The sequence below is a fragment of the Podarcis melisellensis genome, assembly GCF_964234715.1.
Source record: "Podarcis melisellensis genome assembly, chromosome: 10".
Lineage (NCBI taxonomy): Eukaryota > Metazoa > Chordata > Lepidosauria > Squamata > Lacertidae > Podarcis > Podarcis melisellensis.
This window is the reverse complement of record NC_138542.1, coordinates 29,080,078-29,106,948: the sequence shown is the minus strand read 5'-3', so window position 1 is coordinate 29,106,948 and position 26,871 is coordinate 29,080,078. Positions and strand designations below refer to the sequence as shown.

The window sequence follows — 26,871 nt, the reverse complement described above, 5'->3', positions numbered from 1 at the left end:
TTCCAAATGCTGTTTCCATACTAGATGTTCTCTGCATGTGTAGGAAGACAGACTTAATTGTCCAGAATTCCTTTCAAGAAATAAGAAAATGAAGTGCACATATAGTAAGTGAATTCACGGAAGATTTATTTCCAAGATAGTGTGTTTAGGATTATAGGCTTAAATGCAAAATGGAGGCGTAAGATTTGGGTAGTTTCAATTTTAAAAAGAACAAACAAGGGAAAGCAGCATTATGGCTTCAATTCTCTCCTACGATATAGGCTGTTTGCCACTAAATTTATGTCTGATAAAGATCACCCATACTAAACTTAAGCATTGTCATATTTTACATGTGACTGTATATATCAGGGCATTGAAAGATTCTGGGACATATCCAGCCATGCCTTTTGTGAATGGAAGGACTCCTTCCATTATGCAAGGGATTCCGAGCCAGCAGAGGTTGCTGCTGGAGGAAAGGAAAGGCGACCTTCATAGGTCTGTCCATACACCCCCCGCCCCAGGAACAACCTTGGGGATAAAACAGGGGGCTGCGAGAAATCAGCGGAAAATTAGTACAGTAAAGGTAAAGGGACCCCTGACCGTTAGGTCCAGTCATGGACGACTCTGGGGTTGCGGCATTCATCTCGCTTTATTGGCTGAGGGAGCTGGCGTACAGCTTCCGGGTCATGTGGCCAGCATGACTAAGCTGCTTTGGCGAACCAAAGCAGTGCACAGAAATGCCGTTTACCTTCCCGCCGGAGCGGTACCTATTTATCTACTTGCACTTTGGCGTGCTTTCGAACTGCTAGGTTGGCAAGAGCAGGGACCGAGAAACAGGAGCTCACCCCGTTGCGGGGATTCAAACCGTCAACCTTCTGATTGGCAAGCCCTAGGCTCTGTGGTTTAGACCACAGCACCACCTGCGTCCCGGTCCTATTAGTAGAGTTCCACTATTGGTAAGTCTGGATCCTTATGCCATTTTAAACTTTTTGTTCTCTCTCCCATCATTTGTGATGCCCCATTCACTGGGAGCCTGAGCATTCAAACCATATGCTCCACTGTGCCTGCAACTTAACACTAATCCTTTCTTGCAGAACATGTTATGACATTAACCTACTTATGTGCTTCTCTGGGGGTGCCCTGTGAGCACATAGACAACATCAGTTTCAAATAGGAATATTTTTTTCTGCATAAGAATCCCATGCTTTCTCCAGTTCATCCCATCTTGCTTTCCTGTTTGTGTTTCTGCGGTTTCTGGATACTCTTGGTTTCCTGATAATTTTTATCTCCTTACTTCCTTGCATTGTAATAGGAGATCAAAAATGGATTGTCAGACGCAATGTCAGTACCATAAAACCAACTACATTCTTATTATTCTAGTGTGGTTTTATGGCACAGTGTGCTCTTGCTTATCCCACCCACCTTACATCCCAATGTGTCTGATACTAAGTGGGTCAGGCAAGATGTTTCCTTCCTCTGAGGCTACCCAGGAGGAACTGAAAAATGCTACAAAACTAAGTCTCTTGTTCTCTTTCTCTGGCTGTTTGACAAAACGGGAAGGTATCCTGGCAAGTCAATTTGTGTGCTACTTTTAAAGCAACTTTTCAGGAACCACTAAGAGCATAAGGAATACTAAACAGAGACACAGGCTTTGGGGATCTTAAAGTTCTACTTAAAGGTGAAGGAATATCAATGGCTACTAGCCACAATAGATCTGTTCCACCTTCGTTGTGAGAGTATGTCTTTGAATACCAATTGCTGGGAATCACATATGCAGAGAGTGCAGTTGCACTCAAATTCTTCTTGCTGACTACCTTGGTGGACTTTTCGCTTGATCTAGCAGGCTCATCTTACCCTAATATATTCAGGATCACTTAAGAATGTAAGAGGTGCCTGGCTGGATCTGATCAAGATCCTGCAAGAATGCCAGTGTCTTAACTGTACCCTTCTCCGAATGATCAACAATTTGTAATCTCTAGAACTCAACATTCACCTGGAGCGGTGGTATAACAACTTTGCATCTGAAGAGAACATCTGTTCAAATGGCATGCTCAGTACTAATATTTTGAAGTTTACTCAGTAAGGACAGCAGGTCCAACTGTATAACTTTCTGTCAGTAGTACAAACATTACTATGTTAGGATTCTCATATGCATTCCCAGCCTGTATATGGCCAGGCATCAAGAGAGGCTTCTTAGTGGTTGCACCCCAGTTATGGAATATCTCCCCCCAAAAGGTTTTAAAGGTAAAGGGACTTCTGACCGTTAGGTCCAGTCGTGGGGTTGTGGTGCTCATCTCGCTTTATTGGCTGAGGGAGCCAACGTACAGCTACCAGGTCATGTGGCCAGCATGACTAAGCTGCTTCTGGCGAAACCAGAGCAGCGCATGGAAACGCCGTTTACCTTCCTGCCGGAGTGGTACCTACTTGCACTTTGATGTGCTTTCAAACTGCTAGGTTGACAGGAGCTGGGACCGAGCAATGGGAGCTCACCCCGTCGCGGGGATTCGAACCGCCGACCTTCTGATTGGCAAGTCCTAGGCTCTGTGGTTTAACCCACAGCACCACCCACGTCCCTTCAAAAGGTTTTACTAGCACCTATGTTATGTTATTTTCAAGGCCAAGTGGATTTAACTTTTTTTTTTATTCAACAAGGCCTTTTAGTTTCAGTTGGATTTAAAAAAAAAATGTCAAGGCATGAAATGCCTTCTCTTTTTCCTGCTAATTTTATGCTAGTCTGTTTTTATGCTGCTTCTTAATAACATTTTCTAGTGGATGTTGAGTTTTTGCATTGATATGGCTTTATGGATGATATTATATTGCTTATATTTCTGTAAACTGCCCAGAGGATTTGGCTCAATGGGTGGTCTAGAAATGAAATAAATATGATGCCTTGAAGCATAGTGGATTTCTGGCCAATCTCTTTTGCAGCACCCTCAGAGGCTGTTAGTAAGCATGCTATAATGAAAGTGTATAGTTTGGGCACCAAAGTGATATGAAATTGTGTGCTACCAAAACAAATGCAACTTCTAAAACACACACGCCTTTTTTAAAAGACCTAAGATAAATGTTTTCGAATAATTTTGTTTGTCTCAGAAGCACATGTGGATTTCTGGATTGGGAAAATAACAGTGGTCTTGGCAGAAATCGTATCAGGTGTCTTACCTTGAGATGTATCTATTTAACAAGGCAATGCATGCTTATAAAACTTGGACTATTTCATAAAAGATTATTCATTTCTGATGTCCTGCATTATGAGTCTCTTTTCCCCCGCTTCTTATTCTGCGAAACCATTCAACATCTTTCTTGGATGCTGTTTCAAGCACATCCAGCTCTTTAGTCGGGTCTCTTTTATTGCCACTCGTCCCTTTCACTTTATATTTCCACTTTTTGTCCTCACCTTGAAATCCAGCATAAATTTTGCTTTACAGTCCTCATTTTTCTTTTTTCACTTGCCTAGTCTATTCATTTCCCCCTTTCCATCCAGCATGCATTAATTAAATCCTCCACCCACTCGGTTTCACTTAATGTACAAATACGTTGACTAAATCTAGTCTGGAAGTAGTCTCAATATGCATAACAATGGATAATTTCCCAGATTATTGCCATCTACAGATGTATACATGCTGGCAATGCAATCCTACACGCCTACTCATTTAATTCAATGGAGTTTACTCCCAGGTAAGGGAGAATTGGATTACACCCTAAGGCTCCATTCCTATATGATATGGGTTTAAACATCATGAAGATCAATGGAACTTACTTCTAAAGTATGGATGTTTGGGATTGCACTGTGAAAAGTATACTGTCAATTGCTATATTTGTAAAATAGTAATCATAAATGGTTTTACGTTTAAAATCAAAATACTGCTTTAAGTCATGAAAAGTTGTTCCATGTATAACTGGTAACATCATACAGCACAACGATTGGTGCTAAATAAATGTTTAATAGTGGTAATTTGAGCAAGTTTCAGCAGTATATAAATTGCTGAAATGAAGAAGCTCTTCTGCTTGCAACATAAAATTCTGACTACTTCTGCCTGACTCTCACAGTTTAAATGAAGTCCCTGACTAATCCGGGGAAACCAGTCTTAATAGGTCATGAAATAAACTAAAGTTCAGCCTAATCTCAGGAATCAACAAATAAGGAATAAAGCAAATCCCCTGCCTAACTGGTGAATTTTCAAGCTCATTTGTCAAATCTGCAAAATAACCACAGCCCTTTGTGAATTATGCAGACATTTCATCATTGTAGCAGGTAGCGTTTCATTAATTACTCAAAGGTATTGCCAATTTGATGAAACAGGTAGAGGTTGATTAATTTTTAGAGCGTTTTTTTTTTAAGCTGCATAAATGATTAGCTTTCATGAAAATTGCTAGGCTCTCTAATTTAGGCAAAGGCTTTGGCGAACTGATAAATCAGGCAAACACTGTCAGTTAAAAGAAGGAATAAATATATAGATTGATTCCCAAATGAAAGTATATCACAAGAATATCTAAAAAATATTTTTTTCTTAATAAAAATAAGAACTTGGAAAGATTCATAACCAGGCCTTTCACATACTCTTCAAATTATTCATGAAAAGGTTTCCATCATCACCTGTAACACAGTAAAATTGTCGCATTTGTTATGTTGAAATGACTATGAATACATCTGATTTTGAAAAGGCTAGGGCTAGAGGTATGTAAACACATTTGCTCAGGAGTAAGCCCCACTAAATTCAATGGAACTTGAATTCACTTAAGTTTCTACAGAGCTGCAGACTAAAAGACCTAATATACATGCAATACATGCAGTTAAACAATTACAACAACATGCTAGCACAATTCAAAGCAACTCATAATCATTTCATTACTGCTAATTATTAATATTCATTATTATGGTCCAACATTGTCTGCTATCTTTAAGTAAAACTGGAAGAGAAAGTGGTGAATTACCTGGTAGAAGACCTCTGTCCAAAGACAATAATTAACTCTCCTGGCTATAGAAACTTTAGTATGAGCATTTAAAGCCCTTTTGTAATCCTGATTGGTCAGTGATAAAGCATGCTGTTTGTTTATTTTAGGCAACCAATTGAAAACTGAAAAGGCATCTCAGACTACTTGGTGCAGAAGGTTACAAGGACTTCTTTTTAAACCCTTTAGTGCTACTTCACAGAAATAATGATCATTTATTAAAAGCACTGAAGTATTATATTTTCAATGAATGAAACACTACCCTTGTTTAGAAGAGTCATAGTCACAATTCTACAATATATATTTGCAATGATGCTGCACGTGGAAGTGACACAGCAAACCATTTCTATAACCTCAGAAATGCAGCAGTAAAATAAAAATTATGTTTCCTTATGTAAGCGACATGACATCCTCCAGCGCTGCAAAGTCTCAAGCAGGGTAGCATGTATTTGGGGGAATTTAGCAGCTCCTTGGGTCAGACTTTATTAGAAAACTAGACCATCTTTTTTCAGACCAGACTTTGTGCATTAAGAGGTTAAGAAGCAAGTCTTATTAAGAGGGCTTGTGTGAATCATTATGTGTGATGGATTTTGATATAATGGAAAGGTGTGCTAGTGTAAGAGAAGCAGAGGTGATTTTCTGCAGATTCTTCCTTCCCACCACAGCCTCCCTGTGCCCCTCTCATACAATTGTCCATGTTGTTCTCCCTGAACTCTCTGAACAGATGTAGGGGACAGGGACTGCAGTTAGGAGTTAACATTTCCCTGCTCCCACCCCCACTATTGCCACAGTCTATATCAAGCCCCACACAATTTGCATAGGATAGGAAGCCAATATGCTAACGGACCAAATTTACCATTAGTATACAAAGCCCCTACACAACTTGGCACTAACATAGCTGAAGACCTGCCTTAGCTTCTCTATACCTGCCCGTTCACTCCAGTCATCTACATCCTTGTGGTGCCACAATGAAAGGTTTGTTTTGAGGCAGCTTGGATCGGGTCCTTCAGCACTGGGGCATCAACCAGCCTTGTGGAAGACAAGTTAGAAAAGACCCAGCATGGTATACATGCCATAAAATACGAATGCTAATGTTCACTTTTACAAGCTTTCCCAGAAAGACGAGTTTACGTTTATAATGATTTTGAGTGTACATATTGATACTAAATGTCTTGTTAGCTGCTTTGGTTTTCACACAGCAACCTTCATATTTCAGAACACTAGATAATCCCCTAATATGATGGTGGTTATTTTACTACCATATCCTTCTTAGCTGTTCATCTTCTAAACTTGTTAATTTTCCCTTTTCTACTAATAAACTGTCCTGGAGATGAAAAAGGAATATAGGATACGTGCTACATTGAAACTTCCAAACACATATGATGAATATGATACCACACACTTCATGGGCAGCTGTTGCCATTACATGTTCCCCACCCCCTTATCATATAGCAGTAAAAAGGGCATTCTGCTTTTATAACACCCAGTTTGGTTTTTAAACTGTAATGTTACTTTACTACTGTGAGCATACATTCAACTGGAATCTTACCACCGGGGGAAATTGATTAACAGGACAGGACTAGTTTTTAAGGGGAATTCCTGACAGGCTCGGTCTTGTAGCCTAGGTACTGGCACAAACTTGGGCTTAGAAGCGGAGTGCAGAATGAAGCTTCCTTGCTAACCAGTCTGAGTCATCTGAGGACATGGAAAGAAGGGAAGACTCCAACTGTACCAAGGCTGTAGTCTAGGCTGACACCCTGCCTGCTTCTGTGCATCCAGGATCATGCAGTATCGCTGTTCAGAAGCAATAGAGGAAGAAGAAGAGTTTGGATTTGATATCCCGCTTTATCACTTCCCTAAGGAGTCGCAAAGCGGCTAACATTCTCCTATCCCTTTCTCCCCCACAACAAACACTCTGTGAGGTGAGTGGGGCTGAGAGACTTCAGAGAAGTGTGACTAGCCCAAGGTCACCCAGCAGCTGCATGTGGAGGAACGGAGATGTGAACCCGGTTCACCAGATTACAAGTCCACCGCTCTTAACCACTACACCACACTGGCTCTCACAATAGTCATTTACACTACCTAACATGTACATGCAAAGTTAGGCTGGGCAAAGACAACAGCAGTTTTTTGCGACAGGATCTGTGTGTGCAAAAGCATAGCTTCTGAAATGATTGCAGCCTGCTTGGTGTGGCTCTGGCTTTCCTTGGGATCTGTGTATCGGAAGAGAGAAGAGATCCATCCATGGCATGTATGCTGCAGTTGAGAGATCAGGGTCTCTTGGTGACTTCAAGACCCCCACTTATTTGGGGTCCAGCTGGAAGATTTAAGACATCCAGTAGTGACCGAATCCATTTCTGAGCATAGAAATGTCATGGAAAATCTTTCCCCTGAACTTGGGTGGTGAGTGCAACAGAGGCTTGCAAACCTGGGTGAAGAAAACAACAACCTTGCAACAGAAACTAAAGGAGTGTCTTGATTGAGAAAGAATACCTTTCTCAGTCTCTCATTATTTTTTCAAAAAAGAGGGAAAAAAGGATGCAACTGTCATTGAACAAAGAACTTTTTAATGAATTATTTGCATAGCTCCAACACATACAGCTGAAGATTTATTAGCTTAGATAACAGTGGCATGCCAGGATTAAGTAATAATAAGAGAGGGTATCAGAATTATTTAATAGCTGCATGCTTGACTGTGTTAAGTAGGACAAAGGTTAAAGCTTAAAAGGTAGAGAACATTTTATTTTCCCAGTGTTATGTGATCATAAGATAAATTTCTTTAGGGCATCCAGTATAATTATTATGGTTATAAAAGCACAGAATTTTCAGGGTGGAGAGAACTATATAAGGAAATCATGTCAGAAATAACACAAAATCACAGCACAGAGCTCAGCGGGCTCCTCTGTTTACAACAATGGATGCATTCCTTAACAGTGTTCATTCGTGGAAGTCATTCCCAAACCCTATTTATGCAAAGTCCTGCTTACACCTATTAGATACTTAACCTATGCTCCATATTAAACAAGAGATACCAGGGCTGTTATTCCAGCATAATGACCCTGAATTTAACAGGAATCCAGACAGCAAGCCACCACATATTATCAAAACGACACGCCACGGGCCTCTGCAACAGACCTTTAACCCACCCACCCCCTACCCTGAAAGTACTGCAAACCAGTGAACTGCAAGCTGGACAACATCCCCAGATACTGCCCATAAGTTTGCACCACAGAGGGCTAGGTATTTTGAGAGGTAAGGCAAAAGGTGTCAGGATCTGCTGCTTAGGCTACAGTTTGAGTCAAAACCAATTCAAAACAATATGCAGCATCTCTTGTCAACCAAAAAGCTCATCATGTTACCCAGACATTGACTGTGTCCTGGCTGAAGTTTTAGATGACAGGCGAAAGTCAATAAGAAGGGAGTTTCGGTCAACCAATCAGAAAGAATTCAATGCAGGCTACAGTGTAAATCCTGAACTTACAGGTGGGTGAGAAAGAAAACGGAAAGACAGACAGACAGAGACAGTCATGAAACAGAAATCTTGGAATATATGTATCTTGTTCAGAGTGTCTTCTATATACAGTGGTACCTCGGGTTTCATACGCTTCAGGTTACATACGCTTCAGGTTACAGACTCCGCTAACCCAGAAATATTACCTCGGGTTAAGAACTTTGCTTCAGGATAAGAACAGAAATCATGCTCCGAGGGCACAGCGGCAGCAGTGGTGCTTCAGGTTAAGAACAGTTTCAGGTTAAGAATGGACCTCCAGAATGAATTAAGTACTTAACCTGAGGTGCCACTGTATTGATATCTCTTTTTAGTGGTGTCTCCAATGACCTGCTGCTAAGTGGAATCAGCTACTGCGTGTGACCTACTGCAGCTCAGCACTACAAGTCTTCTGAATGCTAGACTTTGAACATTCAATCAATGAACTGTTTCCATTCTTGATAAAACAAAAAGGTCCCACAAATGAACACAGCAGCAGATCTTAAATTTTGTTTTTGTTTTTTAGAAGACAAAAAACTTGTAAATTGTTTTTGTGCAATTACTTTCAAAAACTGCAAGCAGCAGGCACCATTTTAAAAGAAGCTTTCCCCTTCTATGACATACATCAGGGGAAACTTCTTCAAAGCTAGTGCCTGATATGATGTGTCCCTACATCATCTAAAAAGAAAGCAAGCCTTTTTTTACGTCAGACTTATTGTTTTATTCAGATGAAAATTGGGCAGATAAAACAGATCAAGCAACTGACTGAATTAAATTTATGGAATTAATCCAACTAAGGGGACAATGGAAAAACCAACAATAACCGAGAGAGAGAGAGAGAGAGAGAGAGAGAGAGAGAGAGCACAAAAACTGAAATTCCTGCACAGAGGCAACATAATGAACATTTTAAACACCAAAACATGGATGCATAAAAAGTTATTTGCCTTGACCTATGGCTGAAAAGATCATAAAGAAGTGATAGATATGTTTATCATGGAAGGCTCTTTTTGATGCTAAGGGTTGGTTTGTTTGCTTGTTTTGTGTTAGAATTTGGATCTGATTTGAAATTTATGGGAGTTTCCATTGCAATGTCTCAGACTATTTGCAGATGTCATGCTCCCTATTAATCACCAAACAGTACTTTATCTAACTGTTTGTTAAACCACAGTTTAGCAATCAAACACAAAAGCACAATCTCTTATCTAGCCTTTATCCACTATGCTACTACACTAGCCAGGCATTTGCCGGAATTGACTCCAAGTGAGAACCATATGAAGCAAGCTATTTGAAAATTTTCTCTTTTCAGGGTCGTAGGTTTGAGCCCCAAGTTGAGCAAAAACATTCCTGCATCCCAGGGGGTTGGACTAGATGACCCTTGTGGACCCTTCCAACTCTACAATTCTATTCTAATACCAAGGTGCATTTCTTTTGTCTCCTTGCCTCCACTTTTGTCCCGTTATGCTTCTAAGAAAAGTCACGCCAGCAGACATGTTCCCTGACACAAAGGCTCACTCATCCTTAGGCTGCAGGGAGAGACAAAGACATTTGAAAGAAGCCCGTTTCTCTTCTGGATAGTGAACAGTTTCTGGGGGCTTCCTTCCAGCCAAGGAAGCAGACAGTCCATTTCTCCCCACAGCAGGATCCAAATAAACACTGTTGCAGGTGAGGAAACAAATAGATGGATTCTCTCCTGGCAGAGTCCAAAGAGCAAAACTGTGTCACCCTTGGTGGTAAGAGTTCAGCCAAACACAAGAAGTTCCGTCCTCAGCGGGGCTCATCTCAAGAATTCAAGTCCACCCTTTTAGCAAAACAAATACAAACAGTTCCTTTCTCTGGAAGTCGTTAGAGGCGGGAGGAAGGGGAAGCCACAAAAGGTTAATGAACTTGGCAGGAGTCAACTAACACAATTGAAATTACCCGCTGAAGCAGTAAGGATTGTGAAACCAAGAATCCCAGCTGGCTAGTTCCAGAAAACAGAGTTCTCTTACATCTGAAGAATGACTTGTGGGAAATCCACCCATCCCATCATTTGATCTCGCACAAGGCTTTGTATAGTCTTAACCCTGGAAATAAGGCAGGGTCCCTTCTCCTATTTCTGTGTTAACTGTCGCAGAAATGATAAGTATGGGTATGGTTCAGCATTCCTCCTCCTGTTCTTTTTCTATTTACTTAATATAGGTCTCCCTACAACAGGCCCCTTCAGAAGACTGGAAAGAAGAGTTTGGAGCCATGCTTGTTTCGTGCAATTTAAAACCAGTGAGCATAATCCAACAGGAAGCTCGATTCCTGTTCATGGGACAATCCACAATGTGTCATCGAAAACAGGCAGTGTGTTCCAAGGGATGCATCACATTTGGCCCTAACACTATTGAACTAGTTCTCCCATGTCTACACCAGAAGTGAGAAGACTTTACGCTTACAGTTCCTACTTTACTGTTATTATTACTAGGAGTGGGCAACATCTGGTTTTCAACATTGTAATAGATCACCAGCTAAATATTGTGATATACTGACATATCATGGTGTCTCAAATAAGGATGGAGCTATGTAGAGGCATTGGTAGGCTGCATGGTTTTTCCCATGTTGTGATTTTTGCATCACACACACACACACACACACCATGATTCATAATATATTGTCAGGTCAAAAATTATGAAACTGATATCACAATATAGACTTCAAACTGGTTTTGGATAAGATATCAATTGCACAAAACCTTTGCCCTAATTATTACTAATATCGTTTTTATTTATTATTGTTACTCCATGCTTGGCACAACAGTAAGACATTAAAAACTAAATTATTCTGAACCTAGGAACTGGAGGACCAGTACCAAATGATGTCCAACAGCCTTGAACCCAAAACACCACTCCTGGTCTTTCCAAGCTCTCTATCAGCTGTATAATTTGGGGCAGGGCAGTCATTTTGTTGCTGCTATTATTAAAAAGCTGGGAGACAGAAACCCTTACCAATGCGCAGCAAGTCACTCAGGGATATATCAATAATGTTACCCTCTGTCCAACCCTGTTTTATGTACAACTGTGTTCTTCTATGTGTGCACATACCGATAAATTCTCCTTTTTTAACCACTAAGTAAGATTACAGACAGGGCAAAAACCTCCATCTCCTCACACAAACATTTACTTAGCTGATTTCCCCCTGTAAAACATTCAGTGTGTAAACTTTTACAGGGGTAAAAGAATTAAAAAGAAAATCGCTGAATATTTGGCCAGTGGTTCTTCCAGTGGTGTTGCTGAAATGTTGCTAGAGTATTAAGCAAGGCTTTGGAACTGCAATAGATCCTGGGTTCACCTTCTGCCGATAACTTGTCTCCTGTTAGTCAACTTAAGAGCTCCAGACTGTGCTTTAAGGATTCCCACATGAATCAGCTGATGGTATTTCCCAACACTGCAAATATTTCCAATAAGCCTCCTTTACCAGAAATGGTACAAAGAACATTTCTTTATTACTTAATAGAAAACTAGGAGTAATATTCCCCTTCAGTACCACAATCCATACCCAGAAGCAATTCCCACTGAGTTCAGTTACACCCAGGTAAATGTGCACAGGATACTAGCCCTCAGGTGCGATCTGAGTCAGGCTTAATTTGAAAGAAAGTTCCTTGGAAACCAGCCCTGATGGCAAGGTTCCACCTACATTGTCACAGGCTCTGAATAGTTGCTGCAAATTACAGGATGTCAGAACGCTGTTTCCCACAGAGTGCATGTTTCCCACAGCAATCTAGTTGGCCACTGTGAGAACATGGTGCTAAACTAGGAGGGCCTTTGGCCTGCTACAGCAGCCTCATCTTATTATGTCCAACCCTTTATAGGGCTGTGGGTGAAATACATACCCTCCAACATTTCTCTGATGAAAATAGGGACGTCTCATTCCACAATGATAATTTTACTATTTATACCCAGCTTACTGGGTTGCCCAACCACTCTGGGCAGCTTTCAACATACAGTGGTACCTCAGGTTACAGACGCTTCAGGTTACAGATGCTTCAGGTTACAGACTCCGCTAACCCAGAAACAGTACCTCGGGTTAAGAGCTTTGCTTCAGGATGAGAACAGAAATCATGCAGCAGCGGTGCAGCGGGAGGCCCCATTAGCTAAAGTGGTGCTTCAGGTTAAGAACAGTTTCAGGTTAAGAACAGACCTCCAGAATGAATTAAGTTCTTAACTTGAGGTACCACTGTATATAAAAACATAATAAAACATTCTTATTATTTTTAAAACATCCCCTATACAGGATTGCCTTCAGACTGCTTGTGGGTCAGATAACTCCATACCCTCCAACATTTCTCCAATGAAAATAGGGACAGCCTAAGGAAAGGTGAGACATTCCAGGATCGAATCATAAACTGAGATGGCTTCTCTAAATCAGGGACGTCCCTGGGAAATAGGGACACTTGGGGAGTCTGGAAATATCTCTGCTCTCATAGTAGTGGAGACTCTAAAATACAGCAATGAGTAGTTTAGGTGGCCTTCTTCTTTAGCATGTTAACTATTTTATTTAGGTTTGACATAAATGCTCCTTTTAATTAGCAGAAGTGAAGCAACAACTTGCATTTCACGTCACAAATCTGAGGCTAACTAAAAGATGCCAACCAAACTGGCTATTCTCTTCAGTGTGACAGTTATTTCTGGGTTCTTATAAGAGCGCCAGGTGTGGGGCAGGTACAGTTGTGGCTGCAAAGGAACCATCGGGAGCTTACAGTGAACGATGCTGGGAGCCTTGCTGGGTTTGACTGCATTAAGGAGTTCCTCATAAAGGACGCAAGCGCAGCTGAGAAGCAGTTTGGTTTTAAACCACTTCCTCAAATCGCAGATGTCTGCAGAGGGGGGAAACGTATCACACAGAGGAGATGGTTTCAAGGCAAACCACTTCCTCCAAACTGACTTGACAAGGAATCCCTGTAAACAGCTGATTGGCAGTTACAGCAAGCCCCTCTGAAGGCATGCCCTTTGAAAGCTGTGCCATCAAGAGGTTACTGTAACCACCGATCAGGGGTTACGTCAACCTCCTTTTGAGCTTTAACAAGTGTCAATCACCAGAAATCATTATGACATCAGGTAGGACGTGCCAATCAGAAGGTCGGCAGTTCAAATCCCCGTGACGGGGTGAGCTCCCATTGCTCGGTCCCTGCTCCTGCCAACCTAGCAGTTCGAAAGCACGTCAAAGTGTAAGTAGATAAATAGGTACCGCTCTGGCGGGAAGGTAAACGGCATTTCCGTGTGCTGCTCTGGTTCACCAGAAGCAGCTTAGTCATGCTGGCCACATGACCCAGAAGCTCCCTCAGCCAGTAAAGCGAGATGAGCCCTGCAACCCCAGAGTCGGCCACGACTGGACCTAATGGTCAGGGGTCCCTTTACCTTTACCTAGCTGACATGGGAGGGTGGAAAAAATAGGGACCCTATTCCCCACCTGTCTTACAGCTTTGGTTCAGTTGCTCTAGGAGAGGGTTTTTGAACGCAATGAATTAGACATTTTTTTTAAAGAAAAAATATTTTGTTTCACTTTCCCTCCCTATTTGTGCTCAGCATTCATCCTTACCTTGTGCAAGGGATGTTCTTGCCATTCCCTATTGTCTTTCTCCTTTCATAAGTTTCTGCTCTCCCCCTCCCCACCCCCTTCATTAATGTGCTCATTCATTCGTTCATTCTTTCATTCAGGTTGACAGTGGAGTGAAATGGCTAGTGCCACCATTTCTAAAGTGCTAAGAGTCAGCTTTTAGACAACTTCCTAAGGGACTGGCAGAAGGAACAGAGGAACGGAAACGAGGACAGGAAATCAACTAGGATACAAGCTGTGCTGTGTTCATTTGCATGGAACAGAGTGACACCCGAACTGATTTATGGCAACGATTAGAATAATAATAGATACCTCCTATTTGACCTTTTTTCATAAATGAAGTTCAAAATACTTTATGAGAAGAGATTAATATTATATGGAGGAGAAAACGGCCGTAAGAAACTTGTGATGAGCAGAGGAAAGTACCCAGCCCATTAGAAAGATGGGGTGAATAAGGAATATGTCGCCTGCATTTATCCTGTGGATTCATCTCTAGGACTAACAACAATTTCAAATGCACTCATCAAACAAAATGCAGAATCCTATTGTTTAGCTGTTTAGTGAATAAATTTGCGGCATTTTAGATAGACACAAAGTGAAAATATATGCACCATATAACGTTACATATATTTCAGTATTGTTAGCTACAGAAATGCATCCAAGCTTTCTCACTTACTCCACTTGTTAGCAGCACACACACAAATTATCCCCAGTAGATATTTAACTTAAATCTGACCAAGAAACTATTAGATATATTTGTATTAAATAAATGCATTAAATGCCTTAAACAACTGCTTCTGGCAAATTATTTTGCAGGCCAATCGCAGTAAGCTTGAGGTTGCTGAGGTAGGGGCATAGGAAGCAATAAACAACATTGCAACCTTTGGGGGAGATCAAACAGGCTACTTTATTGATTACAGATGTAAGGAGGCTTTCGCTTTAGCACTGGATATGCCATCTTGGTTGCTGGCTGATTATTTCCATCAGGGTCAATCCTGGGTTAAGGATCCCCATATGATGCACATCAAATACAGGTGACCCCCTCCAGGATGCCAACTGGGGAGTTCCATGGCCCGTTAGCCCCTTTCTGGGCATATGGACAGGATCCTCCTCCTTCGACTCCATAACCAGGGTGCCCTGATACTTTGATCTTGAGGTGAGGGAGGCATAGCTCCTTCACGCACCCCTAATTAGACAAAGGATGCAACCCAATGCCTTTTCCCACCAAGAAGTTGTGGCAATTGCTGCAAGGCAGGGAAAACTTCTAAACAGGCCCATTTGGTCTGCAGGCAAATTCCTTCCTGGCCACAAATATGGCAACTCAGTCACTCCTCAACAAGGTCATAAACACATACACCACCTGCTTACCTTCAAGTGGAGCCAAATTTATACAGAGTGGGAGGATGGGATGCTCAATGGGGATTGTTGGAAGGTGGCTTTTATAATCTGGAGACGTGGATCTGGGTGGAAACAGACTTCCCCAGGTCCATCTCCAAATTCCCACTCCACTGGCCTCTGATTGGTCAATTTATTGTCAAAAGAGGTAGGGGAGTCCTGTCACTCTCCACCACCAACCGGGGCTGATGACATTGGCCAGCCAATAGCATGGGAAGCTTTTCTCGCCCTTGCCCATAAGTTGCCCACAGCTGTACAAGGCGGGAACTGCTGCCACTGTCGAGAATGATCTTTCTGTTTCTGTTTTCTATTAGTATTCCAAAACATACAAATAAATCAGTAACTCTCAAAACCTATGGGTATCTTCTTCTTTTTCTTCTCCTCTTCCTCCCAGACTATTAGAACTTACAATATGAAGATAAATTTGTACCTAGAAATTACGCTTGTAAGCAACAGTTCAAATAGCAGCTTCTAATTTCTCAAGCAGGTTCAACGGGGAAACAATTCATTTCTTGTTCACTGTGATTCCTGACATCACTTGAACAACACCGAAAGAACGGCCAAAAGTACGTGCTGTTTTACCAGTCATACCAGACTGGAACTCAGCTACAGAGTTCAGCTTGGTGCTGTCAGACTAACTAAACATCCCCATAAATCTTTCAATTAGATAAGTACTAAAAAATGGTCAAAACAATGTTTTTAAAAAACAAAAATGGTGGCCATAAAGCACAAAGGGCAAATGAAGTAGGAAAATACAGTGGTACCTCGGGTTACATACGCTTCAGGTTACAGACTTCACTAACCCAGAAATAGTACCTCAGATTAAGAACTTTGCTTCAGGATGAGAACAGAAATCGCATGGTGGCAGCGCGGCGGCAGCAGGAGGCCCCATTAGCTAAAATGGTGCTTCAGGTTAAGAACAGTCTCAGGTTAAGAACGGACCTCCGGAACAAATTAAGTACTTAACCAGAGGTACCACTGTACACGCAAAAGCAGTGCACCAAAAGATAATTAATGGAGGCCAAATTATTATGAAGTTTTAAGATGTTTGATGCAACATACTCTTGTCCTTTCTGTTATCTACATGCTGTGAAACAGAGGGTGGGTGATCATGGCTACCTTCTTGGAAATGCTCAAGTATGCTGAACCATTGACCAAATGAGGTTCAGTCAGATGCATTCAGGTCGGGCAATTCTATTCCTAAAGTGCAGTACCCAGCATGGTGACCTTTTTTGGGTGACAGTAATAAGAAAAGGTCAGGAATGCATACTTGGTTGGTAACCTGCAGCAGCATTTTTAGCTAGATAAATAGGAAAGAGTTTGCAGGGAAACAGAGCCTTTATGAAGAGTGATTTTTGTCTAAACTGCAAAAACAATTGGCTGGATGTGGTGACCTGAAAGGTTAACAAGGCAGCTGAACAAGAACAACCCAAGGGATCCAATTCACACAACAGGATAGGGGGGTGGGAGCAGACAGAGAAGGTCTAATATTCTTCACATTCCTCTTGCCAATATTAACCTCATTGAAGAAAGAAAGAAATGTCAGACTTAGGACCAATATCAAAAACCAGACCAAGGTTTTAGAACTAAAATATTTGTTCCCAATTTCAAGCAGGATGCCTACAGGTGCACAAAGCATTGTGTGCTTATCAATTTCTTTAGACCTTTCACTGAGCTTGATGCCGTTTGATAATTCCAAATTCCACTAAACGTTAGTGTTCAGATTTAGAAGTTGGTGTCTTCCCCTCCTTTGGGCTCCTATGTGGTCTGGCAGAAAATCGTTGGACATAAACATTACTCTTTCTGCTTCAAAGATTTTTTGAAACGAGAACACGGCCATAGGTAGCAGTAAACCATAGGTAACATGGGGGGGAGCTTTTAAAAATAATCACAATAATCTCAGAACAGAAACTTTGGACCACAATGTGCCCTCGCCCCAAAGTTAATGTGAGACATTTGAATCTTGCATTGTTGACTGCCTGCCAGCACTTGACATTAAAAGAAGTTTCTAAGTGGCCGCTAAGGTCTTATGCAATTCATGTTGCTATAAACAGTCACCCGAAATAAATTTAAAATCTACCATTGTGGAAAAGCAGATATTACTCTCTCGATCTGCCTAATGCTTTGTTGTGCATGTTTCTGTCCATCCAATTTGCATGGCACTTTATCACGAGGCAATATTTTCACGAGCAAAACTGTTAAGAGCCCCCTGCTGCAGAAAATCTCTGGAGTAGAAGTACTTTGCGGTCAAGCGTGCAATGACAACAGCTGAGGACAATATGCAGTCCTCTAACACTTTTATCTCCCCAGCTCACAATCCTGATCTCCGTCCACTTTCCTGAACAAACCACGAAGACTTACTCTCAAGCAAGCGTGCACGGGTTCAAACTGCATGCCTCACCATACAGCTCCATTCCTTTCTAACCAACAAGTCAGAAGAAAAACGGTCTTCAGCACATTAAGTTCAATGAAATCAAGCACTTTTTTGAGTACTAAAGCAACACGTTCTTGCTTGCATCTCCACTTATGGGCAGAGCTTTTTACAGCCGTGGCACGAAAGTGAACTTCTAACTGCACCTGCAGGACACGAGATCAGGCTGATGGTTTAGGGAATATTAAGGAGCTTTCTCAGCACACCTGGGCTTTGCACCTGGGTTTGCACAGGAAGCAGAGCTCATAGTTATTCCCGACAAGTTCACTGTCATCCCTACCTAATGTGCACATATTACATCTCGTATGTATTTTTGAACCTTATCGTCATCAGTATTCCTTGCTTCTGTACTATACGAGAAATTGCAGTTGCATATTGAATTGTAACTGGAAGTCTGGCACATACGGATGAGTGTTGCTTGCTCTGTTGTGTAGAAACTTAACTTTGAGATACAAGAAGGCCATCATGCAGTTTGTCTGCTCTTTGTGGGATGTAGCAGCTGCTCCCATGAAGACAGCCAAGCAGTAAATCTATTTGACCAACCACCCTGTACACCACTGCACACACCACTGCCTCGCTGCTTGGCCTCATGCTTCTATTGAGAAAACACACTGCACCACTGAGTTTGATGTGTGAGCGCCATCCCCTTTGCTATCCCAGCTGTTCTTGAATGATAGCATGAAAGAGCTTTGCCTCCTGAGCGTCAACACTTTGATCTTATGTGTTCCAAGTAACATACAGGCTTCTTCAAGTGCCAAACAAGCCTCCTATGCTAAGACTCCTTTTAGCAGGCTCTGTTGCTTCATTAAGCCACAGTAGTTACCTGCACTTCAGACTGCACCAGAAAATTCAGGGATAGGGACATACATTTTATTTCTGTAGCATCAGAACCACACAGTTTCTTTCGTCAGTCCTCCACTGACTAACCACTAGGGATGGAGAAGTTCGATTTTGTTTGCATTTTAACAAAAAACTCCATATTCCACATCTCTCAAGCCGATATGCAAACCAAATCCCAGCTATGCTTTGAAATTCGCACTTCTCTGAAATTTGCGATGTAGTTCTCCTCCTACCAAACACTTGTGCACAAAAATGAATATATTAGGAAGGAAAGCACATGGGAATGCATGTACGGTGGTACCTCGAGTTAAGAACTTAATTCGTTCCGGAGGTCAGTTCTTCACCCAAAACAGTTCTTAACCTGAGGTACCACTTTAGCTAATGGGGCCTCCTGCTGTTACCGTGCCGCCGGAGCACGATTTCTGTTCTCATCCTGAAGCAAAGTTCTTAACTATTTCTGGGTTAGCGGAGTCTGTAACCTGAAGCGTATGTAACCTGAAGCATCTGTAAACCGAGGTACTACTGTATTAGTGAAAATAACCATTCGAAATGCATTGCGTTAGCGGAAATTGCTTGCAAAAATTGGCATATTGGTCAAAGCTGCACACAAAAAAATGTGTTTATAAGGAGAAATTCAAACTGAAATGCAGACAAAAATTCATGATTTTTTAAAAAGCAAATTACCATGGAATTCTGAATAACTGCATAGTTGTGGGGTGGAGACTGAAAAAGTTAGAGAACTGAAATTGACAGATTTATTCATTTCCGCTAAGCACACAATACTTTGTATCTCCTTACACTAAAACAAAAGAGAAGATTAAGATTGGGGGAAATCAAAACACAGCTGCACAACGAAGTAAAATGTAGGGCAGTATGCAACAAAGTTGTTCCATTTGCACAAGGACTTTGGGTTGCACAACAGAACTTCCCCTTTCTCTCCTCCCCCCCCCCATTCTCCAAAATCTGTTTGGGGGTTCTCTGAACCCTCTGCACCAGATTTGAGGAGGGTAGAAGGGAACACAGGGACAGAAGAGGGGGTGAAGTTCTGCTGTGCAACCCATTGTGCTAGCAGAACTACTTTGTTTGATACCACCCATAGAATTCAGGTCAGAACCATAGCTTCTGATGAGGCAGATGTATTTCTAGAGCAAGCCCAGGAACTGCTTTAGTTAGTGTAGTTCCTTTTACTTAACGAAAATATATGGGACGAGGACATAAAGCAGCATGGGGGGGCTCCATATGCCATAGGGCAGTAAACTGTCACTCCCTCTGTACACTGGAGGCCTTCTAGCTGTTGGAATGAAGCCTACGATAGCCCTATCTGTGGTTATCGATTTTGAATTGCTAAAGCCACTCTAGACGACGTAATTAGCCAGCTATAATGCTGCATTCCCCTCTCGGCCTAATCTTGGAATGGAACGTTCTGGTTTGCCTTCAAATACGCATACATTTCTTATCTTCTTCTTTCTTATCCCTAAACTAAATATTTAGTAGCCCCTCTGTAAGACTCCTCACCACCAATTCTCAATTTTGAGTTAGGAAAGGAGCCATCACTGGGGACACTAATGATTTCTTTGTCTTTGACACACATTCCTCTTCCTCTGGAAAATGAGAAGAAAAAGAGGAAAGGGGCAGAGAGGAAAGATGAACGTAATATAAGGAGATGATGGAGGAGATACAAGTCAGACAAGAGGATGGGATAAGCAATGGCCCCCTCAATAGCTGCAAATGCTCATTTCAAAGTCTACACTCAGGTATAGTTTGCCTAGCCGCTTAACCCAACATAAGCCTGCTATGGCCTACTATAAAATAGGATGAGCTTCACGGGAAAGCCCCTATGATACAAAGCTTATCTTTCAGGAACAGAGATAATAAAGTCAGGAGAAGGAAAAGACAACACCGTACAATTGCCGTTGCAGAACAATAAAGCAATGGTGAGAGGACTGACTCACAAACAGAAGCACAAATGTTACTTTCAAAATGTTGATTCTCAGCTAGATACGTGCTCTCATGTACACACAATAGCCATTTGTGGCACATTGAGAGTCTAAAGCAAAAAGTAAAAACTGTTTCCCTTCCATATATAAACGCTTTTCTATATGATCCCCTGGAAGTGATTCTTACTTGCCTCAATGGTTGGCCAAGTAGCCTTCTATTATAAGCAGTTTATCTCATCTCATTACAATTCTTACAATTCCACTGATATTACATATTTGATCTTTGTTCCTGGGGTGTGCTGCGCCCACCAGTACATGCTTGTGCATCTAAATGGGAGCCTTAAAAAGGAATATTAAAACATAGTCACTCAGAGGTAAATATCACTGACTTCAATGGAATTTACGTTCACATACATGTTGTTAGGACTGAAATCCTAGTGTCCAAAACACACACATGGCTTTGCTTTCTCAATATCATGCACCAGCTATTCTCTACGATTTACAACATTTGCCACATTTGAAACTGCACCCAAAACTACCCAAAACTAAGAGCTAAAATTTGACTGGATCAATGCTGCTCAACACAACACATACCTTCTCCTTCAGTTCCGGAATGAGAACTTGCAGGAACACATGCAAACATAATGGAACAGGTAAAATGTGAGAATGTCCACCCCCACCCCATTCTTACTTTAACCTTCCGTTAGTACCTTAGGCCACTGTCAGCATTTGGCTTCTTGCTAAAGCTTCGTTTCTTGTGAGCTTACAACTGTAGCCTGCGAGTTTTCAAACTGTTGGGCAGAGAGCCCAAGTGCACTTGCATAAGAGTTTAGGTGCAGCCTTTGGCGACAACCCAAAAGGTCTTTTGCTTGAGAGAACTATATCATTTTAGACTCCTGGTTATTTCCCTGGGACTGTTGCGTCCCAGGACACAACATGGATTAGAAAAAAAAGATTGTACATGAATAGCACAGCACTGGCACTGAAAGCTCAGATTCTTTTCTTTTTTTAAGGGCAAGGTAGACAGCAATTCACTAACAGAAAAGATTTGTCATTTATGGACATGTTGACTTATGTATGTAGGTGTGGGGGGTTTTTTTGTGTCTTTTTAAATTGATTTTTTTTAAAAAAAATGTATAAAGAAGCAAAGTTACTGCTTAAGTTTCGTCTAACACAAATAGCATGCTAAATAACCAATTTGTACAGGGGTACCTAGGGACGCAGGTGGCGCTGTGGGTTAAAGCCTCAGTGCCTAGGACTTGCCGATCGAAAGGTTGGCGGTTCGAATCCCTGCGGCGGGGTGCGCTCCCGCTGCTCTGTCCCAGCGCCTGCCAACCTAGCAGTTCGAAAGCACCTCCGGGTGCAAGTAGACAAATAGGGACCGCTTACCAGCGGGAAGGTAAACGGCGTTTCCGTGTGCGGCTCTGGCTCGTCAGATGCAGCTTTGTCATGCTGGCCACGTGACCCGGAAGTGTCTCCGGACAGCGCTGGCCCCTGGCCTCTTAAGTGAGATGGGCGCACAACCTCAGAGTCTGTCAAGACTGGCCCGTACGGGCAGGGGTACCTTTACCTTTTTACCTTTACAGGGGTACCTCAGGTTAAGTACTTAATTCGTTCCAGAGGTCCATACTTAACCTGAAACTGTTCTTAACCTGAAGCACCACTTTAGCTAATGGGGCCTCCTGCTGCTGCTGCTGTGCTGCCGGAGCACGACTTCTGTTCTCATCCTGAAGCAAAGTTCTTAACCTGAAGCACTATTTCTGGGTTAGTGGAGTCTGTAACCTGAAGCGTATGTAACCTGAAGTGTATGTAACCCGAGGTACCACTGTATATTAACCACTGTGAAGCAAAAGTCTGCAATGGCACATTCTTCTCTCCACATTTGAGTGCCTCTCTGCAAGTCTGTTTTGAAATGTGGAGCTCAGAAAACCACAGGAGGCTCCAGGTGTGTGGACATCTATGCTGAACCCATGATGCTCTACCTATTGTTGCACTGTAGTAGTAGCAGTAGCCCCAAAATTGCACTGGCTGTGGAGGCCAGTGCATACATGGTTGTAGGACTACAGAACTTGACTCCCCACCCCCAACAAGCTTTTCTTGTCATTTTCTCTACTGAAATGCATGACACATGTGACAAGTCTCATTTTTAAGGGTGTTTTCTATTTATTACCGTAATCATATGAAGCCTTCATGGATCACTGGACCATCTAGCCTAGTATGAGCTACTTTGTCTGGTGACAAGTTTGCCAAATGGAATTATTTAACAAGAGATGCCCTTGAGTGTTAACTTGAGGGCTGCCATTCTTCTGTGTGAAACAAAATAACTGCAACAAATTCAGATTTTTCTTTTAGAAGATCAGCCGACCTTTACCAAACAAAAAGCCTAGATCACCTGTGTCTCTCCAATGTTAATTATATCTTCCTTTTGTATTTTGCTGTGCATGGTTATGGTGCATTGTATGGTTTTATTTCTGATAAAGTTCAATGGATGTCAGGACCATTCAGCCCTTGAGGGCACCATCTTGACCTGTGGTGCCCAAGGAATCAAGTGAGATTCATCAGCAGGTTTCACTAGAGGGTCTACTACAGGCAGGGCCTTGTACCCCTAAGCTAGCCTGTTGTCTCAGGTTCAGCAAAGGATGCTGAAGATGCAACAGCCAATCTGGTTCAGCAAAGGATGCTGAAGATGCAACAGCCAATCTGGCTCACCTTGGTACTAAGAATAGGAATGACTTCTCATCCTCAGGCAGCAAGATGACTTGGGACTCTTCTGACTACAGGGATGAGGAACCTATGGCCCTGCAGATGTCACTGTTCCCAGCTCCCATCAGCCCCAGCCAGTATGACCAATGGCCAGGAATGATGGAGACTAGAGTCTAATGGCATCTCAAGGGTCACAGGTTCCCCACCATTGATGCACCGCTTATTGGCCATGGATCCTGATGTAAAACAATGCAATTCAGATGGTTTTGAGAAAACATTTTCTGTTCTAAATAGCATTTCTATGTTGCTGTTTCTTTAAAGCCTCAGAAACCACTCTGCTTAAATAAATGATTTCCTTATCAACAGCTCTTATATAAAGGTTGTGTGGTTTAAGTTCGAGGAAAGGAAAAAGTGAAGTTGAAATGGAACTGGCTAAACTGGTTTGGTTAAATATTTCTATATTCAGGGCAAGATTGACCGCTCCCCCACCCACCCAGTTCAGCCCAACTACTATATGATGCAATGCTTGTTTTTCATACTTTTGGAACAAAGCACTTCATGCACCTAGAAGTAGGCTCTAGTCCTGGAAAGCTTAAGTAACAACAAATGTATCACGTTTTTAAGGTGTCCTTACTGGAGTCGACTCCTAAGGCCACCACTATTCAGAGCCTCACATATAAGTCCCAGCAGCAAAGCCACTATACTGACGGTCCCCTATAAGCCAATGACCTTGCAAATGAAATGAATTGAGGACCACACGTCCATGACATAACCCACCATCCTACGTTAGATTCCTCCTTTACTGCCTGATCTATTTACTCAGAAGGAAGCTCCCTCCAGATCCGTGGAGCCGATTCCCCCCCGCAAAAACAAAAAACAAAAAACGTGCACACGATTTCTTTGGACAGCTCCGGAGCTCCGCAGGCGGCGCGCAACGGAAACTGCCCGGCAAGGTCAAACTGCCCTGCGGAGGCGCCAGGAATGAATGAGGAGGCTGCATCTGCGAGGAGCCTGGCGTGCCCTTCTCCGGCGTGCGGGCCGACGGCGGTGCCAGCGGCTGCTGCGCCGCGCTCCACGTGGCCTGGCGCCCGCCAGAGCCAACCGGCTGCAGATTGCCGGCCAAGCCCCCTCTCTCGTGACGTCGGCATCCCTCCCTTCGCCGACGGATCGAGTTCTCGCTTCCTTCATCCCCTGGCAAGCCTTGCTGGCCGCCGCGCGCCTCCCATTGGCCGCCGCCGAGGTGGGGCCTTGGAAACCAGGAGACGCGCTGCACAAAGGCAGGCCATCCACGCGCGCCTCTGACGCGCCGCCTCCCCGCCCAGCGCGAAGAGCATCATCCGGCTCCAGGCGCCTGACCCTTGGAGGATTTGACTACCAAGAAGCAGGAGGGGGGGTAGAGAAAGAAAAGCCAGCCCCACGCAGACCTGCCTGGCCAGAAATACGCCGCCTGATCCTAGCCACCCCGAGTCCCCTCGCGGCGCGGAGGCGGAGGCAAGGGCCGCGCTGGGCAAGGAGCTCCAGAAGGAGACCCGCGTGCACACGCCTTAGCCACCTCCTCCTGCTGCGGCAGCGCAGACACAAAGGCGCACCAGCGACGTAGCGGCACGCGTTCTGCCTACCCACCCACCAACCCACCACTCTTGCAAGCCACGGTGCCCGGCCCAGGCAAGCAGCTGCTTCCTTCTCCACCGTGCCACCCATTCCCCCATTCAAAATGGCTCCTTTGGGTGGGGGGGGGGAGAGAAAGAAGAGCCCCTCTCCGAAAAGCAGCAGAGCTGCAGGCGTGCTTTAGGGACTGGAACCGGAGAGCAACGTGTTTGGGGGGATCGGTTGTGATCGGGCGCGCACACGCAACGTGGTGCAGGGGTGCCAACTTGAATAAAATGTTGGGGGCGCTCAGGTGAGCCCCAGGCCACATGACGACGCAGCGCGCGCCCGCGCACCACGGCAATGCCCATCCACTTTGAGAGCGGCCCCTCCAATAAATTATGTCTTGGGGGGGGGGCTTACGTGGGAGTGGCTCTAAGGGGTGTATGGTGGCTCGGATGGGCTTCTGTCACTTGGGTCTACGGGGGTGAGTTGGCATTGCGCTCTCTCTCCACGGGGTACATCTCTGGAGGTCACTGATCGGACGGGGGCAGCCAGGGAGGCGGGCTCCGTCTGCGCTCCCCATCCATCCGTCCCTAAGGCCGGTGGTGGCCAAGCCCTTCTCATCCACGGGGGCGCGGGACACCGTGTTCTGCTTGCAACTCCGCGCTGCTCCTTTGGCGGCGGACGCCGTTCATAGTGTGGGTCTCCCGCCCACCCCGCACCCCTCGCGCCTGCTCTGCCCGCTTCCCCCGTGTGTGATGCATCATCCACAGTGTGAGCTCGGACTTGGGCGCCTCGCATCCCAAAGCCAACGCGATCGCAGCGGCGGCGGCGGCGGCAGCAGCAGCAGCAGACCAGGCGCTCTTCTCGTTGCTTAAGCGACACCATTCCGACACAGTTAGCAACACACTCGGGCGGCAGAAGCAGGGACATTCAAACACGAAGCGGCGGAGACAATGGGGCTGGAACAGACGGCGGCCCCCTTCTGCCTAGAAACCCGGCCGCCCTGCCCATCTATTTGGTTAATTAAAAAAAAAGATGAACTGGATGGCTCCGTTTTACGTTACCTGGCTTGGTCTCCCTCTCTGTGTGTGTCTAGTTTGGGTGGGCTGGTCCTAATCTTCCAGCCGCCGCCGCCGCCGGTTCCTGCTCGCTGCCACTGGCTGAATGGGGCGATATTTATTTATTTCCCCATGACGTGGCCTGCAGAGGCCGCCGCGAAAGAAAAGAGGCGGCACGAAAGACGCGGGGCCTTTTGTGCGCCGCGGCCGCCTCGGGCTGGAGTCGCTCGGAGGCCGCGCGCGGAAGAAAGAGGAGGAGGCGCGCCGCCGTCCTCTCCGCCACCTGCCCCTGCCTGCTTTTTGTTGCCGCTCCGAGGGGGATTGGTGTCAAGGGCAGCCGGGGAGGCTCGACCAGGAGCCGCTGCCGCCGCCGCCGCCCTCGCCGAGTGGGGCGGAGGCTGCCGGGCGGCGGGGAGGCGCCTGCTGCCTGAGCCGCAACATCTCCAAGGCTCCCGGCGGCGGGAGAGGAGAAGAGGCGAGGCGAGGACGCGGCGGGGAAGGCAGGGCCGGCGGCACCCGAGTGGCCGAGCCATGAGCGCGCCTAAGGACGCTAAGCTGCGCCCTGAAGGGTTTGGGGGTGTTGGGGGGGCACAAATTGCCCCATAACTGGATCAGGATCGTAGGGTCAGGATGCAGGGGGCAACCATTTGGCCACGCCCTGGATCCTCGGCCACGCGTCCCAGCAGGGGTGCTAACTTGAATAAAATACAGTGGTACCTCGGGTTGTCTTTGTCCATGGAGTTTTCTTGGCAGGGATACTGGAGTGGCTTGCCGGTTCCTGCTCCAGGTGGATCACGTTTGGTCAAAACTCTCCACTATGACCTGTCCATCTTGGGTGGCCCTGAACAGCATAGCTCATAGCTTCTCTGAGTTATTCAAGCCCCTTCACCATGGCAAGGCAAGGGGCCACTTCATGGG

The 26,871-nt window shown here is 44.3% G+C and overlaps 1 protein-coding gene across 1 annotated transcript in view; it reads right to left on the bottom strand.

The window, feature by feature from the left end:
* The window catches only part of SLC16A7 (solute carrier family 16 member 7), a 100,371-nt gene extending 74,261 nt beyond the window's left edge, over window positions 1–26,110 (bottom strand). The window contains exon 1 of the mRNA XM_081928074.1: window positions 25,960–26,110. The gene's annotated coding sequence lies outside the window, so the exon portion shown is untranslated. The remainder of the gene's footprint in view (window positions 1–25,959) is intronic.
* Window positions 26,111–26,871: the final 761 nt, after the last annotated feature.